This window comes from Camelus bactrianus, chromosome X (assembly GCF_048773025.1).
Source record: "Camelus bactrianus isolate YW-2024 breed Bactrian camel chromosome X, ASM4877302v1, whole genome shotgun sequence".
Classification (NCBI taxonomy): Eukaryota; Metazoa; Chordata; class Mammalia; order Artiodactyla; family Camelidae; genus Camelus; species Camelus bactrianus.
Genome location: NC_133575.1, coordinates 43,024,369 through 43,045,332, shown reverse-complemented (window position 1 = coordinate 43,045,332; position 20,964 = coordinate 43,024,369).

Genomic DNA, 20,964 nt, shown 5'->3' with positions numbered 1-20,964 from the left:
CTGTGTCTTGGGGAGGAGGTAGGACCAAAGGATGCTGACCCTGTGCCCCGCCCCTTGTTGGCTCAAGTCTCAGAACAAAAGGGGGAGCTCTGTAGTAGGCCATTCTCAACAAGGAAGCCCAAACTCAACCTCCTGCGAGAATCAGGCAGAAAGAGTGAGTGAAGGAAGTGAGCCGGGCGGGGTTGGAGGGCAGACACCAAGGCTGGTGAGAAGCACAGGGACAGAGGCGTCTGGACGGGCAGCTCCAGCCCAAGGTTGTCTTGTGGGAATGTGGGCCCAATGTTCCCAGGTTGTCTCATTTTTCAAGGGACACATCAAGACTTGGAATTTTTCTATGAAGTCTTTCATTTCTAAATGTTGGCTCACGTCTGAAAAAGCTGCACATACCTCTGTGTAGGCTAAACGTGACTGCAGGCCCCACGTGGCCTGGGGATTAGCAGTTTTCCACCTTTGTTTCAGCCTTTGCTTCTACTCTTCCAGCCTCATCTCTTCTACGCCGCCTCACCGGGCCCATCTTCCCACCCCAGGCCCGAAGGCACTCAGGGAGAACTGGAGAGGCAGCAGACAGAACCATATGCCACTGCCATTTTCCCACTTCCATGGGGGAGGGGAGAGGGTAAATTGGAAGAGACCTGGTGTCCTCACTGAGCTGCTGAATTCCTCTGTCGGGAAAACCCAAGTCCCCCAACTCCCCCCAAAAGCAACAGAACGTGGAAGTCAGGGCACAGTCTCTGGAGCCTGAGTGTCTGAGTTCCAAGTCTAGCACTACCATCTTCTACTTGTATGACTTAGCCTGAGTTCCTTGACTTCTTTGAGCCTTAGTGTCCTCATCTAGCAAAAGGGTTATTGGGAGACTAGATGATAGACATAAAGCCCTTTGCACAACACCTGGCACAAAGGAGCCAGTCAAATATTGATCGTTATTATTGTGATTGATCACCAAGTCTTTCTTCTATTTCCTTCACCTCTACCTAAAACGGTCACCAAGGTCTGTCAGTTCTCCCTGTGGAATATGTGTTCAATTCTTCCCTCCTTTCCACCCACCTCCCACTCAGCTGCTTCAAGCCCTCAGCAGCTCTTTGCCTGGACTACTATAACATCTATCATCTCATCTCTCGTTCAGTTACTCCAGTTCTGATCCACCTTGCCCAACACAGTGCCCTTCTGCACTTAAGACACACTCCATAAATATCCTTTGAAAGACCCGCTGCCGTCTGTAGCTGCACATGGCTAATCTTCCTGAAGGGTACATATTGCATCCGGGATCGGAAACATCAGATAGCTCCAAATTGCCTGTAGAATCCAGTGGAAACTTCTTAGTGTGACTTCCAAGGCTCTCTGTGTTCTGCCCGACTGATCTTCCGCACAGGCTGTCACACACCCCCATCCCAGCCACGTTTCACTGAATGAGCTCTGCTCCTTCTCGCCTCTCACCCTTTGCTCACATAGTTCCTTCTGCCCAGGATGCCCTCTCTCTATCTCTGCCTATCACTGTCTTACCTAGTTTTCAATGCCCAGTTCCAATGCTATGAAGACTTCCATATCCCTTCTCTCCCAAGGTGAAAACTCTTGTCCTCTAATGTACTTCTATAACACTTTGTACCTTAATCACAGTACTTATTACATTCTGCCTGTATTTGACTTAATCATTCATTTATTCAAAACAAACCTATTGAACAATTACTCTAAGTCAAATACTGTGCTGGGTGTTGGGAATACAGCAGTAAGAGAAAGACAAATATCATATGATATCCCTTATATGTGGAATCTAAAAAAATGACACAAATGGACTTATTTATAATACAGAAGCAGACTCACAGACATAGAAAACAAAGTTATGGTTACTGGGGAGAACGGGTGTGGAGAGGGATAAATTAGGCATTTGGGATTAGCAGATACTAATAACTATGTATAAAATAGATAAACAACAAAGTCCTACTGTATAGCACAAGGAACTATATTCAACAGCTTGTAATAACCTATAATGAAAAAGAATATGAAAAGGAATATGTGTATATATATATGTATAACTGAATCACTATCACTAACTAAACAAGAAACTAACACATTGTAAATCAACTATACTTCAATTTTTAAAAAAACAGACACGTTTTTGATCCATAAGATAACATGATGCCATGTGATCAGCAACCATCATATGCTTACTATAACATTCAACTTTTTCTCTCACCACATATCCATGAGGGAGCCAGGCTCTCTTGGTCTTGAGCATAAGAAAGAGAGGTAAGTGACTAAAGGCAGCTATACACTCACAGTGCTGAGGGAGTCAAGGGCACAGTGACTGTACCAAGGAAATGACCCTACCAATCACCAGCTGCCCTTTGACTCCTGGATTTTGCCCTACAGCTGCTCCTCTGAGCGACCCCTTCCCCCTGGGCCCAGGCCCTGGTGCTCTCCCTTTAGGTCCATCCAACTGCAGGTAGCCTCAGACTCTTCCAGCCTCAGCATGTGCAGGAGGGGTGGCGGCAGTGGCTCACAACCCTGGCCGTGCAGCAAAATCACCTGGGGAGTTTCCACTCTAGTCCCACCAGCAGAGATTCGAATTGAATTAGTCTTGGTTGGGGTCCCAGCTTCAGTATTGTTTAACAAACTCCGCATGAGGTTCTAATGTGCAGCCAGGCTTGCCAATCATGGGATGAAGAGATGGCTGAGGCTACATGAAGTACTTGTTATTCTCGGATAAGTGGTGCTAGAAAAAGGCCACTTACAATGAGTTCATTGAAAGTGGGGACTTATATTTCACAGTAGTCACAGTAGAGTGGGGGGAAAAGGAGAAAGGGTTTGATTGGGATTTTATCTTGGAAAATACAATTGAAAATGCAGAAAATATTTTTGTTTAAATTGAAAATGTGGAAATAATCACAAATACGCACTAATTCTTAGAATGAACAAAGAATGAATCAAGCATTGGGGGATAACAATTTTGCTGACGAAGTGCATGCAAACACAATATTGACTTTTACCACACAATCATAAACAGGGTTTTGTCTTGTTTTTCCAAAACTAGAGAGCTTCTTTAATTATCCCAAGGACCTCCTGTAATCCTTTGAGAGTTGAATCATTCTCTTTGAAGCCTTGATCCTGTCATTACCCAGGTCAATTTTCTCTTCTGCCAGTGGTAACTGGTCTATCACTGCCAAATTCCATTTACCAAAGACTTTATGTGACATTAGAGATAGTCATCAACATCACTTTCATGGACTTCATGAAACCCTGAATCTTTTTCAAGACCTGCAGTTTCACTCTGAAATTTATTTGCATTGCATAATACTAGCAATTAACAAGAGGCAGAAAAAGACAGCATAATGGGTATAGATAAACAATATTAGGGTGTGAAATGTGGAGAAGGATTTATATGTAGGACTCAGAATAGTGAATATTTTGTGTTATGACAACTTTGCCTTTCATAAAGTCCCTTTGCCTTTTTGGGTTTTTAATCTGCTTATCTCTAAAATGAAGGGATAGGGTTAGATGTTGTTATAAAGATTAGATAAATTCACTTAAATAAAGCAACATATGTGATAGCATTGAGCACAGTTCCTAACACAGAGGAGGAACTCATAATTCTTGCTTTTCCATCCCTTCCAAAACATTTTTTAGATTCTTTTAGAAGACATTGAGGGACAAAGGAGGGACAAGAGAGATGGGCAGCAGGGTAACTAGAAAGAAGACTCAGAACTTCTGCCCAGGGCCAAAGTTTCTGTCTGTCCCTCCTGTCACATTCTCTATAGAGGGTTACAGAGATCTATTCACTAAATACTGAGCACCTATTAGACTGTTTAGGGGTGTAGAGTGGGTCTCCAAAGATCACTTAGACAGGAGATCTGCCCTCAAGAAACTCCTGGGTTGGTTGGGAAAAAATCACATGAACAGAAATCGCTCAAAAATACGTCTAGAATCTGATAATTTCTCCCATCTCCATCACAGACCAGGCCATCATCAACTATCTCCTGGACCACTGCACTGGCTTCCTTGCTTCCAGTTTTACCCCTGCCCTCTGACACACACATAGTCTACCCATAGAGATCTTTTTAAAATGCAAATCAGATCATGTCTCTCCCCTGCTAAAACCCTCCAGTAGCTTCCCATCTACTTACCACGGCCCACGGGGCCCCACACGACCTGTCACTTGCCTACCTCCACTCACCCAGTACATTTCCTTCACTATCCTTCTGCTGCCCTGCTTTCTTTCTTTTTCTCTGATTTACTAAGTTTGTTTCTGTCTCCAGACCTTTGTACGTGCCCTTCCTCAGCCTTGAAATGTTCTTCCCCTAGATTTTTGCAAGGCTGGCTCCTTCTAATTATCAGATCTCAGCTCACCTGTCACTTTCTCAGCAACTCTTTCCTGACTCTTCTAGGTATGGTAGCATCCTTCTTGTCCCCAGACACTCTATCATGCCACCCTGTTTGCATATGATCTAGTGCTGGCAACTATTGGAAATGATCGTGTTTCTACGTTGTCTTTCTCGTTCATTGCCTCTATTTGAATTCAAGCTCTGAGTAAACAAGGATCTTGTCTGTCTGCTCCCCGTCTCCCCAGTCAGTAAAGGTTCATTGAGTGAATGGATGCTGATGAGGGTGAGTGGTTCACTTGAGCAGGCATGAGTGATGGGAAGATGTGGCGTGGGTGGCAAGAGATGAAGCTGGAAAGATAGCCTGAGGTCAGAACAAGGAAGGCCTTGAAGGTCAAGTTAGGAAATGTCGACTTTAGATCCAGGCCCCTGGGGAGCCAAGCAAGATTGTTGAACTTAAGAGGAATATTATCAGCTGACTTAGAGGAATATTCATCTAGGGCCACGTGCCGGATAGATTGTGGGGTGAAGTGAATGGAGAGTCTCTTTTAAGAGTGCATTAGCCACTAGGTGCCCCAGCTTGGCACTCGCTCGCCTCCAGACGCTGGTCCATTCAGCTCCCCCACTCTTCCTGGGGGCACGCAAGAGCCCTGACCGCCGTTCCCCGACACCGGCCGCTGGGTGGCGCTGTGGCTCCTCCTACCCGGGCCGGAGGCGCCAGGGAGGCGGAGGCGCAACCGCCGAACCGGGCCTGGCGAGGGGGTCCATCGGCGCCAGTGAAGAGGGCTCTTCCTAGTCCGCCTTTCTCCCTCTTCCGCACTTCCCCGCGTTGAGGCCCGTCCCGCCCCCGCCCCCGTCCTCTCCCCGAACCCCCCTCCGTCCCGGCTCTCCCCCTCCGGGGCCCGCTTTCCTCTGTCTCTGGCGCTCCTTGGCTTTCCGACCCGCCCGGCCAAAGTAGGGCTGGAGGCGGGAGCCGGGCGGGGCGCAGGGCGGCTGGGGCCCCGAGGCGCCCTCTCTGTTCAGTCCATTCAGACCTCGGGACTCCCTGGACTCCAGGGTCGAGAAAAAGCTCCGGCGGGCCCCGCCCTGAGACACCAAGCCACCGGGTCAAGCCAGGCCCAAACTAAAGGGATGTCATGGATGCAGGGGCAGACTTTTGATGGAAAGGGGCCTGACCCGAGCCATTATGGGGCCAATTCCCCGTTTTATGTGTTGATAGCCCTGCTTTTCTCTGGAGCAAGAAACCAGTCATGAGACTCCTCCTTTGGTCCCTTCTACTCCCCAACTCTTGGCCCAGATAGCCTATCTCTCGCTCTATGTATATTCTGTATCCTAAACTGATCCCTCCATCCTCACTGCTCTTGTCTGCCCACTTCCTCATTACCTCACAACAGGCCTCCCTGCCTCCAGCCTCCAGCCCAGACTTCCTTGCACGGGATTGGGAGCCTCCTGGAACACCGGCCTGGCATCCTGCCCCTGAAACGGCTCCCATTGCTTGGAAAAGTTGAAAGCTGGCATTCCAGACCCTCCACACTGACCTCACTATTTTGGCCTCTCCTCCAACTTACATCTAGAGTAAAAGCTGGTAGGCTGCCCTGAGTAGAAGAGGAGCCAGAATGGGAAGTGAACACAGTGGGAGGCTCTGGGGGACTCTATACAGGGCTCCATAGGCATCTGTTTGAACAGCTCGAACTCGTGGTCACACTGTCACAACTGGAGAGGTGCAGAGGACACAGCACCTACCTCCCCTAGAGCCTGGGAGCATATCCATGTTTATTCCTTTGCCCCGTCTTGGACTCCCCTGTACCCTGCATCTGTTCTGCTCTCCCGCAGTCTCCCTGTCCCCCTTTCCATCCACATTGCCCACTCCCTTATGCCCCTCCTGCTAGTACGTGAGGCTTTTTCTCAAGAAGGACACACCAGCCTTTCACAAAGTGGTTGATGACATGCATGACCAGGTTTCTCCCTGCTGTTGAGTCTCACTTTCTGTATTTTTTTTTTCCTGGAGGAACTTAATATTCACAGACATTAATACTATAGGTAGCTCTTCATGAGGAAAGGTTGGAGACTCCTATATTAAATTTAGCCTTGTTGAACCTGGCACAAAAACATGTAAATTAACATGGAAAAAGCATACAAGTGAGCAGGAAAATTGGCAGAGGCAGATGTATTGGCAAACAAAGCACTGATGGTTAATTTCAGGCCGCCCTGCTCCCTTGAAATCCGTGCCCAGAGTTAGATACGGCTCATTCACGGTCTTAGAAGTGGCTGGATAGACGAAAGAGCTTGAGATCCTAAACATAACCCTGAGAAGAGTGGGATATGAGGAGACAGCTCATCTTCCCTGGCTTCATCTCAGGGTAGCTTCTCTTGGGAAATGAAAGCTTCCTGTCCCCCCAAACAAGCTCTACTGATAAGAATATTCTCTTCCATGGGGGAGGGACATTGTACGAAAACATAAAATAGGCCCTGTACCCTCACTCTGTTCTCAAGAGCGGTTGAAAATACAGGCATTGTGACTGAGGCGCAGGAAAGGGCTTTCACACGGCTCCTGGGCTGTGCTGACACCCAGCCTGGGTCTGAATGATGGCAAGGGGACTCCATCAGTATTGAGGCTTGCAGGACTAGCAGAGCAACAGACAGCCTCTAAAGCTGAGGTTTTCAGCTGGAGGCTTCCAAAGGCATTTTGTGTGGCTTGGCAGTGTTGGTCTGTGAAGTGCTTAAATCTGACTTTGGTTTCCTGAATAAGAGGTTTAATAAGAGTGTTTAAAATTTCAGATACTAACCACTATATATAAAATTAATAAACAACAAAGTCCTCCTGTATAGCACAGGGAACTAGTTCAATAGTGTTTAATATCTTGTAATAGCCTGTAATGAAAAAGAACAGGAAAAGAAAAATATATATATATACAACTGAATCACTATACTGTACACCAGAAACTAACACAACATTGTAAATTGACTATACTTCAATTTAAATAAACAAATAATATTTACAATAAACACACACAAAGAAAGTTCAAATAAGAGTATAGTCATTAACATAGTAAACAAATTTATGGTCACCAGGAGGAAAGGGGGTGGGACAGGATAAATTGGGAGTTCAAGATTTGCAAATACTAACTACTATATATAAAATAGATAAACAACAAGGTCCTACTGTATAGCACAGGGAACTATATTCAATACCTTGTAGTAAACTATAATGAAAAAGAATACAAAAACAAATATATGTATGTATAAGTATGACTGAAACATTATGCTATACACCAGAAATTGACACATTGCAACTGACTATACTTCAATTTTTAAAAATTAGAAAAAAACAGAGTATAGTCATTAAGAGCATGGCCCAGGTTTGCATCCTGACTCTGCCACTTGTTCTGTGTGACCCTGGGAGGTTACTTAAACTCTCTGTGCTTCACTTTGCTCATCTGTGAAATGGAGATACATTCTACCTCATAGAGTTACAGTGAATTTTGAGGTAGGCTATCTAAAGCACCTAAAACAGTGTTTGACACTTGGTCAGTGCTATATGGATGTTCGCTATTACTATTATTACTATTTTTATTGTATATAAATTGGGGTGAGTTCACATAAAATCTACATTTCTATCTTCTAAAAGTTCAGCAGTTTGGGAGGAGGGATAAATTAGGAATTTGGGGTTTGCAGATACTAACTACTATATATAAAATTGATAAACAACAAGGACCTACTGTATAGCACAGGGAACTATATTTAAATCTCATAATAGCCTATAGTAAAAAAGAATATGAAAAAGAATATATTATAATGTAACTGAATCACTATGCTGTGCGCCTAAAACTAACACAACATTGTAAATAAACTATACTTCAATTAAAAAGAAAATTAAGAGAGGGGAGGGTATAGCTCAGTGGTAGAGTGCATGCCTAGTGTGCATGAAGTCCTGGGTTCAATTTCCAGTACCTCTGTTAAAATAAATAAATAAACCTAATTACCTCCCCCCATTTAAAAAATAGAAATTGAAAAAAAATTTAAGTCAAAAATTATTCAGCAGTTCTGACAGTACTGGGCCCCCATTGCCAGCCAGAACTGAATCTGCCCTCTTCAGATGGAGCATGCTTGCTCCAGCTCATCCCCACCCCTACGACTCCCTATCTGGGCCCTGACACTGAAGCTGGATGTCTGTGGCCATGTATCCTCTTACACATAGCTTGCTTCATGGGTTTCCATTGTCTGCCTGGTTTCTAAATCCAGTCTGTCATCCGGCCACTACTTAAATTGTTCAAGGGGCAAAAAAAGGTCCCCAAGTAGGAATTGCTAGCTAGTGGGTGTTGGACCCCTACCAGGCCTTTGCTGCTTTCTTTTTAATGACCCAGAATGGCACTTAGTTGCAGTAGCTTGAAAGTCAAGGAAAGCAGCAAAGCGAGAAATGGAGGCAAAATTAAGCAGTGACATTCCCTCCTGAAGCCTTACAGTTGGATCTAAAATCTGGCTCAAGGACTCTGCTGGGAGATATACTTACACCTCTGCCAAATTACATATGTTAAAGAATAGTTATTGCAGCAAGAATAGTATTGTGAATACTAGAAATGATTATAAGGAACCCACTTGTCATCAATAAAGGACTGCTTAAATAAAGTTTGAGGCATACATACAATGGAATAGTATGCAGCAGTTAAAAAGAACATGAAGAGAAGTGTGGATGGAATGCTTCCATTTCTGTGGGGTGGATGGAAAATAGAAACATATATATTTGCTTGTATTTGTATAGAATATCTCTGGATGAATATGTGAATATAGTATAGGCATAAAATATCCATGGAAGGTTATGTCAAGAAACATGACCATGGTCATCTCTGGGGAAAGGAATTATGGGACTGGGGAAGGAAAGAGACATACTTTTTTCACTGTATGCCTTTATGTTCCTTTTGAGTTTATGCCATGAAGCTAATAAAAAAATATATCTCATTTTAAGAAATTCTGCAGTAGATACAAAAAGAAAATCAATAACAAACAAACAAAACTAATTCCAGTCTCTCAAGAGATACCTGAAATCCAAGAGGGTTGCACAGAAAACATGGCACCTATAATACCCAAATCCTTGCTTAGTAAACTACTCGGCAAAGTCACTACTTCCATCATTATTCCACATCCAAATGTACTTAAGTCAGTTTCACTCTGCTCCTTTCTGCCCAGGCTGCCTCTTCTACTCTGGTCAGCTTGGCTTGACTCAGCCTCTACAAAGTCTACGTTTGGGTTTCCTCCTTGGTACCTAGAAGTGAAGCCTTCTGGGGATTTTGGCTAAAGCAAAAAGGGGTTGGCAAGAGCAATGCACCAAAAGACCAGGGGACTTAAACCCTCTTTCTCCAAATGTGTGTCTCCCAGTCACCTGGCAGGGAGCTCTGAGTGGGCAGAGCCCCTGAATCTGAGTAGGTCACCCTCCTGAACAAGGCCCCCCTCCTTTACATGGCCAAAGTCCCCTTCAATCCAGCAGACTTCTTTCTTTTTCCTCTTTGTTTTTTTAAAACTCTGTGTGGAAAAGGGAACCCTCCTACACTGTTGGTGGGAAGGTAATTTAGTGCAACCACTGTGAAGAACAGTATGGAGATTCCTTAAAAAACTAAAAATAGACTTACCATATGATCCAGCAATCCACTCCTGGTCATATATCCAGAAGGAATTCTAATTCAAAAAAAATGCATGCACCCCAGTGTTCACAGCAGCACTATTTACAATAGCCAAGATAAGGAAACAACCTAAATGTCCATCAACAGATGACTAGATAAAGAAGTTGTGGCATATTTATACAATGGAATACTACTCAGCCATAAAAAATAATAAAATAATGCTACTTGCAGCAACAAGGATGGACCTAGAGATTATCATACTAAATGAAGTAAGTCACACAGCAAAAAAAACGAATATATGATACCACTTATGTGGAATTTAAAAAAATGATACAAATGAACTTATTTACAAAACAAAAACAGACTCACAGACATAGAAAACAACTATGGTTACCAAAAGGGAAAGAAGGGGAAGGGATAAATTAAGAGTTTTGGATTAGTAGATACAAACTAGTGTGTGTGTGTGTGTGTGTGTGTGTGTGTATGTATATATATGTAAAATAGATAAACAACCTGAACCTATTATATAGCACAGGGGACTACATTCAATAACTTGTAATAACCTATCATAAAAAATAGTATGAAAAAGAATATATGTATATAACTGAATCACTTTGCTGTACACTAGAAACTAACACAACATTGTAAATCAACTATATCTCGATTTGTTTAAATTATTTTTTAATTAAAAAAAATGAAACTGTGTGAAGCCCTGGGCCAGGTGTAAAGGTCCTGAGGAGACAAGGTAAAGGAGATAGAGCAGTTGCCCCCTAGAGACACATAGTCTAGATTCTAAAAAAGTCTGAGTTGGGAAGAATCTGGGGATATAACTGAGGTGATGGTGTTTGCCTAGAGTTGTGTGGGGGCCTCAGGCTTTAGAGAGGACCTTCAGACATTCTGCAAACATTGGATGTGTTGGCAGATGTCAGACAGCAACCGAGAGCTGTAACCCTTCATTTCAAATTATTAATTTAATCAAAATCACCCTATAATTCTGATGGGTTTACTTTATAATAAGGTAAATGAGATAAATTTGAACTCAATAAACACACTTCTGTTCACAAAGCACTGCATTTATCTGTTTTCTGTAGTAGGGTTCTGTGTGACATTTCATGAAAAGGGGGAGAGTTCAGCTGCTTGAAAATGTTCTTGTTTGGCAGAAGAGGAAACAGACCCAGAGAAAGGAAAAGACTTAACCTAAGGTCACACAGCCTGGCAGAAGTAGAATCTGGTCTAGAAGCAGGGACCTCTGCCAACCAGTACTAGGCTGTGCCCACTATACTTCTTAAGTATTGAATATGAAATCTGAATTAAGAACTGATTTGGAGTGGGGAGGGCATAGCTCAGTGGTACAGTGCAGGCTTAGCTTGCATGAGGTCCTAGGTTCAATTCCCAGGACCTCTATTAAAAAAAAAAAAAGAATTGAGTTGAGTTAGGGGCATTCTCTCCTTTGGGATTCTAACATGGCTGGAATCCCAGATATCCCAAGATACCTTGGAGCTCAACCAGCCCAGCAAACCACCATTTTCTCCATCATAGGACTTTCTTACAGGGCCTTAAGCTTTCAACAAAGCCCAAGTCTAGACTTCTTTCTGTCAGAGGCACCACCCTTCTGCTTGCCCTGTTTTCTGGGGCTTCCTGAGATTCCCTCAAGCCAGGGCCTGGGCTAGGAAAGCCAGAATTTCTTACTCAACATGGCTTGACTCCCAAAGAGTGCATCTGAGCTCTGAGCTTCTTTCCTACCCTTCCTGGGGGCTCACATCTCTTGCTTTGTTCCTGCTCGTTCCACCCTCTTCTTCCCAGGTGTTGGACCCCTTCAATGCTCACTTGCTGGCAGACATGCCTGTGGGTCCTCCCCCATAGTCACCACTCCCCCTGAAACCACTACTGCTGCCTCAGACCTCCTGCCTTTTATCTTGCCCCAGAAGCTGAGCCCTCCAGTCCCTTAATTGTTCAGGTTGTTCTTTTCTGAACTCCCTCCAACTGAGCTCCATAAATTGAAGATAATTGGACTGTCTCACTCAGGTTATGAGCCCCTGAGGCAGTGTCTTCTTGGTCTGGTACGGCCCTGCCCAGAAAGGGTGGGGGCCGAGGGGAGGGGCAGATAGGAGGCCAGCCCCTGGGGGAGAAGGCAGAGGGTCACAGTACAGGCATTCATCCACCCGCTAAATTTGGCAGCCTTGGTCCCTGCTGCCTGCCCTAGTCCTCCCAGGCCAATGCCTGTGTGAACCCTTCTCCACCAACAATGTTTACAACACTTGTCTGGTATATAAAGTGGTTTTCATATACTGTCCAAGAAGTTCTAGGGTTCTGGATAAAAGACCTTCCTTGGGGGGGGGGGCACATGAGTGAGTCACCAGTGAAGAGCTAGGAGCTTATAGGAAGAAATTCAGACCAAGGAGAAGCCTGGGCAACTTGTCCCTCAGTGGACATGTTCCATTCCATACAATACCATTTTTCCAGGGAAGTTTATCTCCCACCTATCTTGGGCATGGCTAAGAAGGTTGACTTGGCCACATCCAAGATATCCAGGGAAATGGGGATCATTGTTACTCTAAGAGGTGGTTACAGCAAGGATTGAGGAGCTAAAACAATAATGTTTGCTTCATACTCAGGACTCCCTCTCTGCCCACGGTCTTGTGATGTCCCATTATCGTGGTACTGCAGTAGGTCAGGACACATCCTGGAAAAGCTCTTTGGCCATTCTCCCTGGACATGGGAGACATTCTTTCCCCACCACCACCAAGGCCATGCTCCTCTGGCTCATCCGCTTGCACTTTCTACTGTATCAAAAGCTTCTGTCACCTTCCAGCAATACTCCTGAAGGTAGTAGAACCCACATCATACCTTCAGAGCCTGGCACAAAGTAAACGTCTCTTGAGCAAGTGAATGTAAATGAATGAACGAATGCAGTAATTATGGTCTGAAATTCTTGCATGCTTTACACCTGTAAAGAATCTATCCCCTTCTTCCCCTTGCAAATCCAACATCACAGCATGCCTTCATGACAAATGACAAGGGAAGAGCATATTTTCTGTCCTCTTGCCTCCTTTGGGACTACTTCCAAATGCTCCAAAGTAGGTGTTTAGGACTTCAGCAAAACGAGGCCAAAAGGGAAGCAGCTGGGCTGTAGTTGAAAGAGCACTCAAACTTGGAATCAGAAGTCCCGTTGTGAGCTCTGTTCTTGCACTTGCTAGCTAGAACCTAAATTGCAAGACAGGAAATGAGGCTGGGACAGACTTTGTATGTCACTTCAGAGAGAATTTGGACCTCCATTCATTCAACAAAACCTTACTGAAAATCTACTATGTCCTAGTTACTATTATAAAGATTTTCCATCACTCTGGCTGCTGGGTGAAGCAATCATTGAGGAGCAGGACTGCAGACAAGGAGACCAGTTAGTTATAAAAACCTGAATGAAGGAGCAATGGAGAGAAGTAGATGCATTGGAGAGCCATATAGGAAGTAGAGTTTATAGGACTTGATGATTAATTGAATTTGGGCATTGAGGGAGAGAGGACACTCTAGATAACTATATCGAGGTTTCTTTTGCTTGTTTTATTTTGGTCAAGAGGGGAGGTAATTTAGTTTGTTTGTTGTTTGTTTGACTGAAGGTACTGGAGATTGAACCCAGGACCTCATGCATGCTAAGCACTTGCTCTACCACTGAGCTATACATACCCTCACCTATATCTGGGTTTCTGTTATGAGAGATTTATTGGATAATAGTGGCACCAATAAAGATGAGAAACAATTGGCTCTGGTTTTGTAGTTTGGTGGAATAGGATTCAGGAAAGTAAAGAGCTTGTTTGGGACATATAAAATATTAGGAGGAGAGGGAAGAGAAGGAGGAGAAGAAGGAGGGAGAGGAGACATCCAATATACAGTTGGATATATAAGTCTAGAGCTCAGCCAAGACGTTTGACTGGACTGAGAGTCTGGGGAGTCCTCAGAATGAATTCTCTGTCTAGGAAGGTCTAGACAGAGAATCAATGAAGATTAAGGACAGAACCCTCAAATCTGCCAGCTTTTAAAAAACATATACAAGACGATGTATGATGCAGCCATGAAGACTGAGAAGAAGCAGTCAATCAGAGAGGTAGGAGGTGAGCCATGGTAGGGGAGAATCATGAGAGCCAAGGTAGGTTTTCAAAAGGTGGAAGTGGTTAGCACAGATGAGAAGAATTCCAAGCAAAGAAAGATTGGAAATGTCACTGTGGATTCTGCCCTGGCCAGCACCCATGGAGTCAGCAGAGTAGTGGAAGCCTGATATCTGTGATTTGAGGAGTAACTGAAAGGTAAGGAAATGGAGACAATGAATTAGATTACTCTTCCAAGAAGCTTAGCTGCAATCAAACACATGAAGAGGTACTGGCGTAGGGAAGTGTGAGAGCTGGAAGATTGTCATGGGACTCTTGGGATGACAGAATTCAGAGGTAGTGAGATTCTGGGTAATGCGAAGATCAGGATATGACCATGAAATTGGTTTTCTGAAGTGTAGTGGAAATGAAAGTCATTAGAATTGAGGGTGTCAAGGATCTGTGAGGCCAGAGCAGTAGCCCTCAATCCTGGGTTGCAAGGGAAATCTTAATCTTCATTGCAATCCTGGCATGCTAGAATCACCTGGGGGAGCTTTTAAAAACTACCTTATGTTAAAGCCACATCCACAGACATTCAGATTCAGTTGGTTTGAGTTGGTCCCTAGGCATCAATATTTTTTTAAGTTTTCGAAGTGATTGCAGGTTGAGAACCACTGGGCTACAGAAATGGGTGGAATCATCCACATGGATGATTGAATCAGCCAGTGTGACAACAGGAGTTGGAATGTGGAAGGAATCTATGAACCAGAGGGAATCAAAATCCTCTAAGAATGTCGGAGAATGGATGACAGTGATGGTGGATGTAAAACATAACAGTGGAGAGCAATGGTCTGGAAGCAGCTGCAGGGATTTAGGTGATGCTGACCCTACTTTGAGGCAATGTGCTGATAGGGTGTGGGCAGAGGAGCTGGGTTGTAGAGAAAGTATTGTGCCCACAAAGAGCCTGGTTTCAGGAGTTAGAGCAGGAGGTACAGGGTGCACTCTGAGAAGGGGTTGAGATTGTAGGGGAGTTTGCTTACGTTAGAGTGGCATTTCCAGAGCACACACTGGAATCAGGGCTGCCATACTGCTTAGCTCTGGGGATGCCATCCACATTGGACTTGATGAGCCTGGTAAGGAACAAAAAGTCCAGAGCAAGCACTTTGGGAGTGACAGAATAAGAGAATGTTTGTGACCATGGGATACATCTGGGCTTCTTCTCACTCTTCTTGCTTTAGGTTTTGTTTTGTTTGTTTGTTTGTGGCTTCATGAGGGACTAACAAGTTTTGGATTACATTTATTTCAGGTGGGTCTCTTCTAATGGCCTTCCCCTGACATTTCTCAATTCACCTTTTTTAAAAATTTTTTCTCAGTCTTCTTGGCCACTTGCTTCTTACAATTTCCTGGTGTGCCCCAGCTTGAAAGAACACTATTGTGACTTGATTTCACTCCATCACCTGCCATTCAAAGGACAGAGAGTCAACCCAGTCCATCTATGGTGGTAGCTGGTCTGTAGTTTCAGAGAAGCTCTTGGGGTCTTTTACTACAGTCTCCAATGGGGCATTCTCTTCTGCAAACCTGATTCTTTCAGGCACAAGAGATGTGGTAGAACTCTCCCAGAGAAGTGCAGAGGAACAAAAGGAGTTCCATGGCTAAGTCACAGCTAAAAGAAGTTTCACCTTTGGGTCCCCAACACTGCTTATTAGCTTAATAGAACACTTATTAACTGAATAGATCAGAGACAGAATAGTGACTCTGGTAAAGATTAGAAAATAGATTGCAAGAGGGTGGGCATTTCCTATGTCAGTTTGGCCTAGGAAAAGCTTCTGTCCTGAGCTGGCTAATTCAAGCTCTATTTTCAAAGAAAAGGCTCATGTAATAGTGCCTTTCCCCCACCCCATGCTTCATGTCACCATTACAGCTATTTGGTGAAGAGAGTGAGAGCACCCAGCCCTGACTCTGGGAAGGAACAGCTAAATAATATTTTGCTTGGGGCTTGGCATGCACACATTCACTCATACCTACCTTCAGCTCCCTATAGAACTTTCCAAACCAACCAATCCTCCCCTAGACAAGATGCTAAGTCTAGGTAGTGTTTCTCAAACCCAGAGGAGGGAAAAATGGGTGTGAATGGATGTTCCCAGCATGTGATAGACAGAATGCTACGATGACCCCCTCAGTGATCCACACCCTTATATAATCTCCTTCCCCTTGAGTGTGGGGACCATTAAATATGATAGGCTATGCTACTATATTTTTAAAAGGATATTTCAGATGTAATTAAGGTCCATAATCAGTTGATTTTGAGTTAATCCAAAGGGAGATTACTCTGGGTGGTGACTTAATCGGGTAAACCCTTAAAAAAGACAAGAAGTGTTTTCAACAACCAGTGCTGCTGCATTTGGATATCCATAGGCAAAAAATTAAACTTCACTTAAACTTAGTACCTTACATAAAAATTAACTCAAAGTGGATCATAGATTTAAATATAAAATGTAAAACCATAAAACTTTAAGAAGAAAACATAGGAGAAAAACCTTTGGAATCTAGGAGTTGGTGAAGGGTTCTTAGATTTGACATGAAAATTACCATCCATTAAAATTGATTAAAATTAAACAAATTTTAATAAAATAAATAATTTTAAAAATTAATAAATTTGACTACATCAAAATTAAAAATTTTTACTCTGTGAAAGAGCTTGTTAAGAGAAAGAAAAGAAAGCTACAGCCTGGGAGAAATACTTGCAACCACACATCTGATAAAGGATAGATCTCTAGAATGTATAAAGAACTCTCAAAACTCAATGGTAAAAGACAACACAATTAGAAAAGAAGCAAAAGGCATGAAGCAATATTTCATTGAAGAGAATGCGCAGATAGTAAATAAGCACATGGAAAAAAAATTCAACATCATTAGCCCTTAGGGAATTGCTAATTAAAGCCACCTATCCAAAAGGCTAAAATAAACAACAATTTAAAAAATAGTGACAACACCAAATGCTGATGAGAATATCAGAACCTAGATCACTCATATATTGCTGGTAGAAACATAAGCTAGTATAGCCACTTTGGAAAAGAGTATAGTAGGTTCTTTAAAAACCACACATATCTTACCAAATAACTCAGCAATTGCACACTTACATTTATCACAGACAAATGAAAACCTACATTGACACAAAAATCTGCACACAATTATTCATAACAGCTTTATGTGGAATAGCCAGAACTGAAAACAACCAAAATATGCCTTACAGGTGAATGGTTAAACACCCAGACTGTGGAATACTGCTCGGCAATAAAAAGGGACAAATTATTGATACATGGAAAAGCTTATATGGGTCTCAAGAGTATTATGCTTAGTGGGAAAAAAAAAAAAGCCAGTCTCAAAAGGTCACACACTGTATGTTACATAACATTCTTAAAATGACAAAATTATAGAGTTGGGGAGCAGGTTAGTAGTTACCAGGAGTTTGAGATGGTGGGAGGGAAAGGGGTGAGTCTGCCTATAAAGGACTAGTACTAGGGAGACTTTTGAAGCAATGAAACAGTTCTGAATCTTGACTGCAGTGGTGGTTACACAAATTTACACATGTGATAAAGTGGTATGAAACTATAAACACACATTGCACTGATGTCAATTGCCTGGATTGGATATTGTACTATCATTATATAAGATGCAAGCCCTGAGGAACATTGGATAAGGATCCATGGGATTTCTCTGTACTATATTTACAACTTACAACTTCCGTGATTCTGTAATTATTTCAAAATAGAAAGTTAAAAATGAGAGGGAGAGAGAGAAAGAGCCATGCAGATGTTCTCTTCTTGGCCTTGTAGAAGTAAAAACCCATGTTATGAACTCCTTTGGAAAGGGCTATGTGGCAAGGACCTGAGGATGGCTTCTAGAAGCTGAGAGGAATCCGTGACCAACAGCCAGCAAGAAAATGGAGACTTAAGTTCTACAAGCACAAGGAACTGAATTCTGCCAACAAACAGTGAGCTTGGTAGGGAACCCCCAGCTTCAGACGAGATTGCAGCCCTGTGGACACCTTGATTCCAACCTAGTGGAACCCTCAGCAGATGACCTAGCTAAGCTTTGCCCAGACTTCTGATGCATGGAAACTATGAGCTAATAAACTTATGTTGTTTTAAGCCACTGAGTTTGTGGTAATTTGTTATCCAGCAAAAGATACCTAAGATACAGCCCCAAGGGTGAGATGCCATTGATCAAATGGGAGCTTTCCTTCCAGGGGCCACAGTTGGGACTTACACACTCTGACAAAAGAAACCAAAAACATTGGTGGGGAGGGGCCAGTCTTGGAGTTGAAACAGATGCTCATGGTCTTTCCCCAAAAACATGGTTTTTCAGTTTAGAGTCTTGAACTACCTCCAAACCAACCCAGCTCTGCTGGCTGCTTGACCCTGCAGTCGGCTGTCACATCCCAAATATGCTGCTCACAATCACAAATGAATCTCACATTGATGGCACTAAGCACTTGCCCTGCTTCTTGCTGCAGATTTTCAGCTGGAGCTAATTCCTCTTGCAGCCTTTCTGGCCCCGCCTGGGGAGGTGGCCTCACACCCAAGGCCCCAGCTGCTCAAGCAGCCTTATCTAGTTTCCAGGCAGCTGCATCAAGCCAGCTTAAGCCTCAGAAACTGGCTGCTTTCCCCTTCCTTCTAGGCCCTAGAGCCGGGGCCAACAGGACACTCAGGCGGCTCTCACTGAATACCAGAAAGGTCAAAGCCATGAAGTGGGATTGCACAAGTGGGTTGGGAGCTTCCTTTCCATTTTGCTTTCTGCTGCTGAATATCACGGTCGCTGTCTTAGTCTACTCAGGCTGCCATACAAAATACCACAGACTGAGTGGCTTAAATAACAGAAGTTTCTTTCCCCACAGTTCTGGATGCTGGGCTGTTCAAGATCAAGGTGCCAGCAGATTTGGTTCCTGGAAAGGGCTCTTTCTGGCTTGCAGACAGCAGCCTTCTCACTGTGGCCTCACATGGCAGAGAGAGAGAGAGAGAGAGTGCTCTGGGGTCACCCCCTCTTCTTATGAGGAAACCAGCCTGTGGGATTAGGGCCCCACCGTTCTGACCTCAGTAACCTTTATTACCTCTACACAGACCCTATCTCCAAACGCAATTGCATTGGTGGTTAAGGCTTCAATATATGAATTGGTGGAGACACAAACATCCAGTCCTTAACAGCCACCTTCTGTTGTGCTGTCAGCATTCACAAATACCGTTCCACTACAGGTGAGCAGGTCGGGGAGGGATGAGGACAAGAGCAAACTGATCACGCCCTCATCGGCTTGACAGATCTCACTTCTGGTATTGAAAGGTGATATGTATAGTGGAAAGAGCATGGACTTTGGTATCAGGCAAATGTTTCCTTTTACTGGTTGTGAGACCTTGGGAGAGTCATTTAAATGCTCTGAGCCTGTTTCCTCATCTGTCAAATGGAGATTATAGTACATTTTTCTCATGGGTGTTGTGAGTGTTAAATGAAATAATGCATGTGAAAGCACCTATCAGCACCTAGCACATAGTGGGTATGCAATAAATATTAGTGCCTATCTTCACTGGATCTCTCAGCCCATTCCCTACAGTATCCACCTTCACCAGGTCCAATGCATGCTCTGGCTACTACACACACTGATCTCTTGGTTCTGGGCAGAAAAGAAGAAAAGCAATACTCAACATCAAGTACTGGAAGCTGAACTGAAGGCTGTGGTAGGTGGAATTTCTAAAAATGGCCCCCAGGTTTCCACCTCCTCATCCCAGAACCTATAAATGTGATGAGGTATCACTCCCGTGGTTGTGTTATGCTATATAGCCCAGTTGACTTTAAAACAGGGAGATTCAATAGAATATTATTCAGCCTTAAAAAGGCAGGAAATTCTGATGCATGCTACCATATGGATAAAACTTGAAGACATGCTATGTGAAATAAGCTAGTCACACACAAAAAGGATTGTCTAATTACATTTCTATGAGGTGCTTAGAATAGTCAAATTCATAGAGAAAAAAAGTAGAACAGTGGTTTCCAGGGGTTGGGGAAGGAAGGAATGGGGTGTTATTGTTTAATGGATATAGAGTTTCAGTTTGCGATGATGAAAATATTTCACAGATGAATAATGGTGATGGTTGCACAACAATGTAAATGTACTCAATGACACTGAATTGTACATGTAAAAATGGTTAAAATGGTACATTTTATGTTATGTATATATATATTTTTTTTTAATTTTTAAAGGAGGCACTGGGGATTGAATCCAGGACTTCATGCATACTAAGCATGTGCTCTACCACCCATCCCCCTATATTATGTATATTTTACCATAATAAAAAAAGATTTTCTAGATGAGCCTAATAGAATCGCAGGAGCCCTTAAAAGAAGAGAACTTTCTCCAGCTGGTGGCAGAAGAGAAGGCAGAAGGAAAAGTCAAAGTTGACTCAATGGTGCTGGCTTGTAGATGGAGGGGAGCACCTGAGAAGAAATGCAGGTGACCTCTCTCAGAGCAGTGAGGGCTCTCAGCTGACAGCTAGCAAGGAAATTGGGCCTGAGATCTCCAGCGACAAGAAATGGGATTCTGCCAAAAACCTAAATCAACGTAGAAATGGATTATGATTCGCAGCCTCCAGATGAGAGCCTAGGCCAGCCAAAACCTTGATCTTGGTCTTAGGAGACCCCAAGCAGAGAACAAAGTGGAGCCCATTCAAACTTCTGACCTCCAAAACTGTGAGCTAATAAATAGGAGTTGTTTTCATCTGCTATGTTTGCGTTAATGTGTGATGGCAACTGTAGATAACTAATACAGAGGCCTTGAGGTTTTAGTCATCTGAGAAAGCATCACCCCATGCCTTAGCAATTTGTTGCTATAAGCTATATTCTTGGGAGGGGAGGGTATAGTTCAGTGGCAGAGAGCTTAGCATGCACAAAGTCCTGGGTTCAATCCCC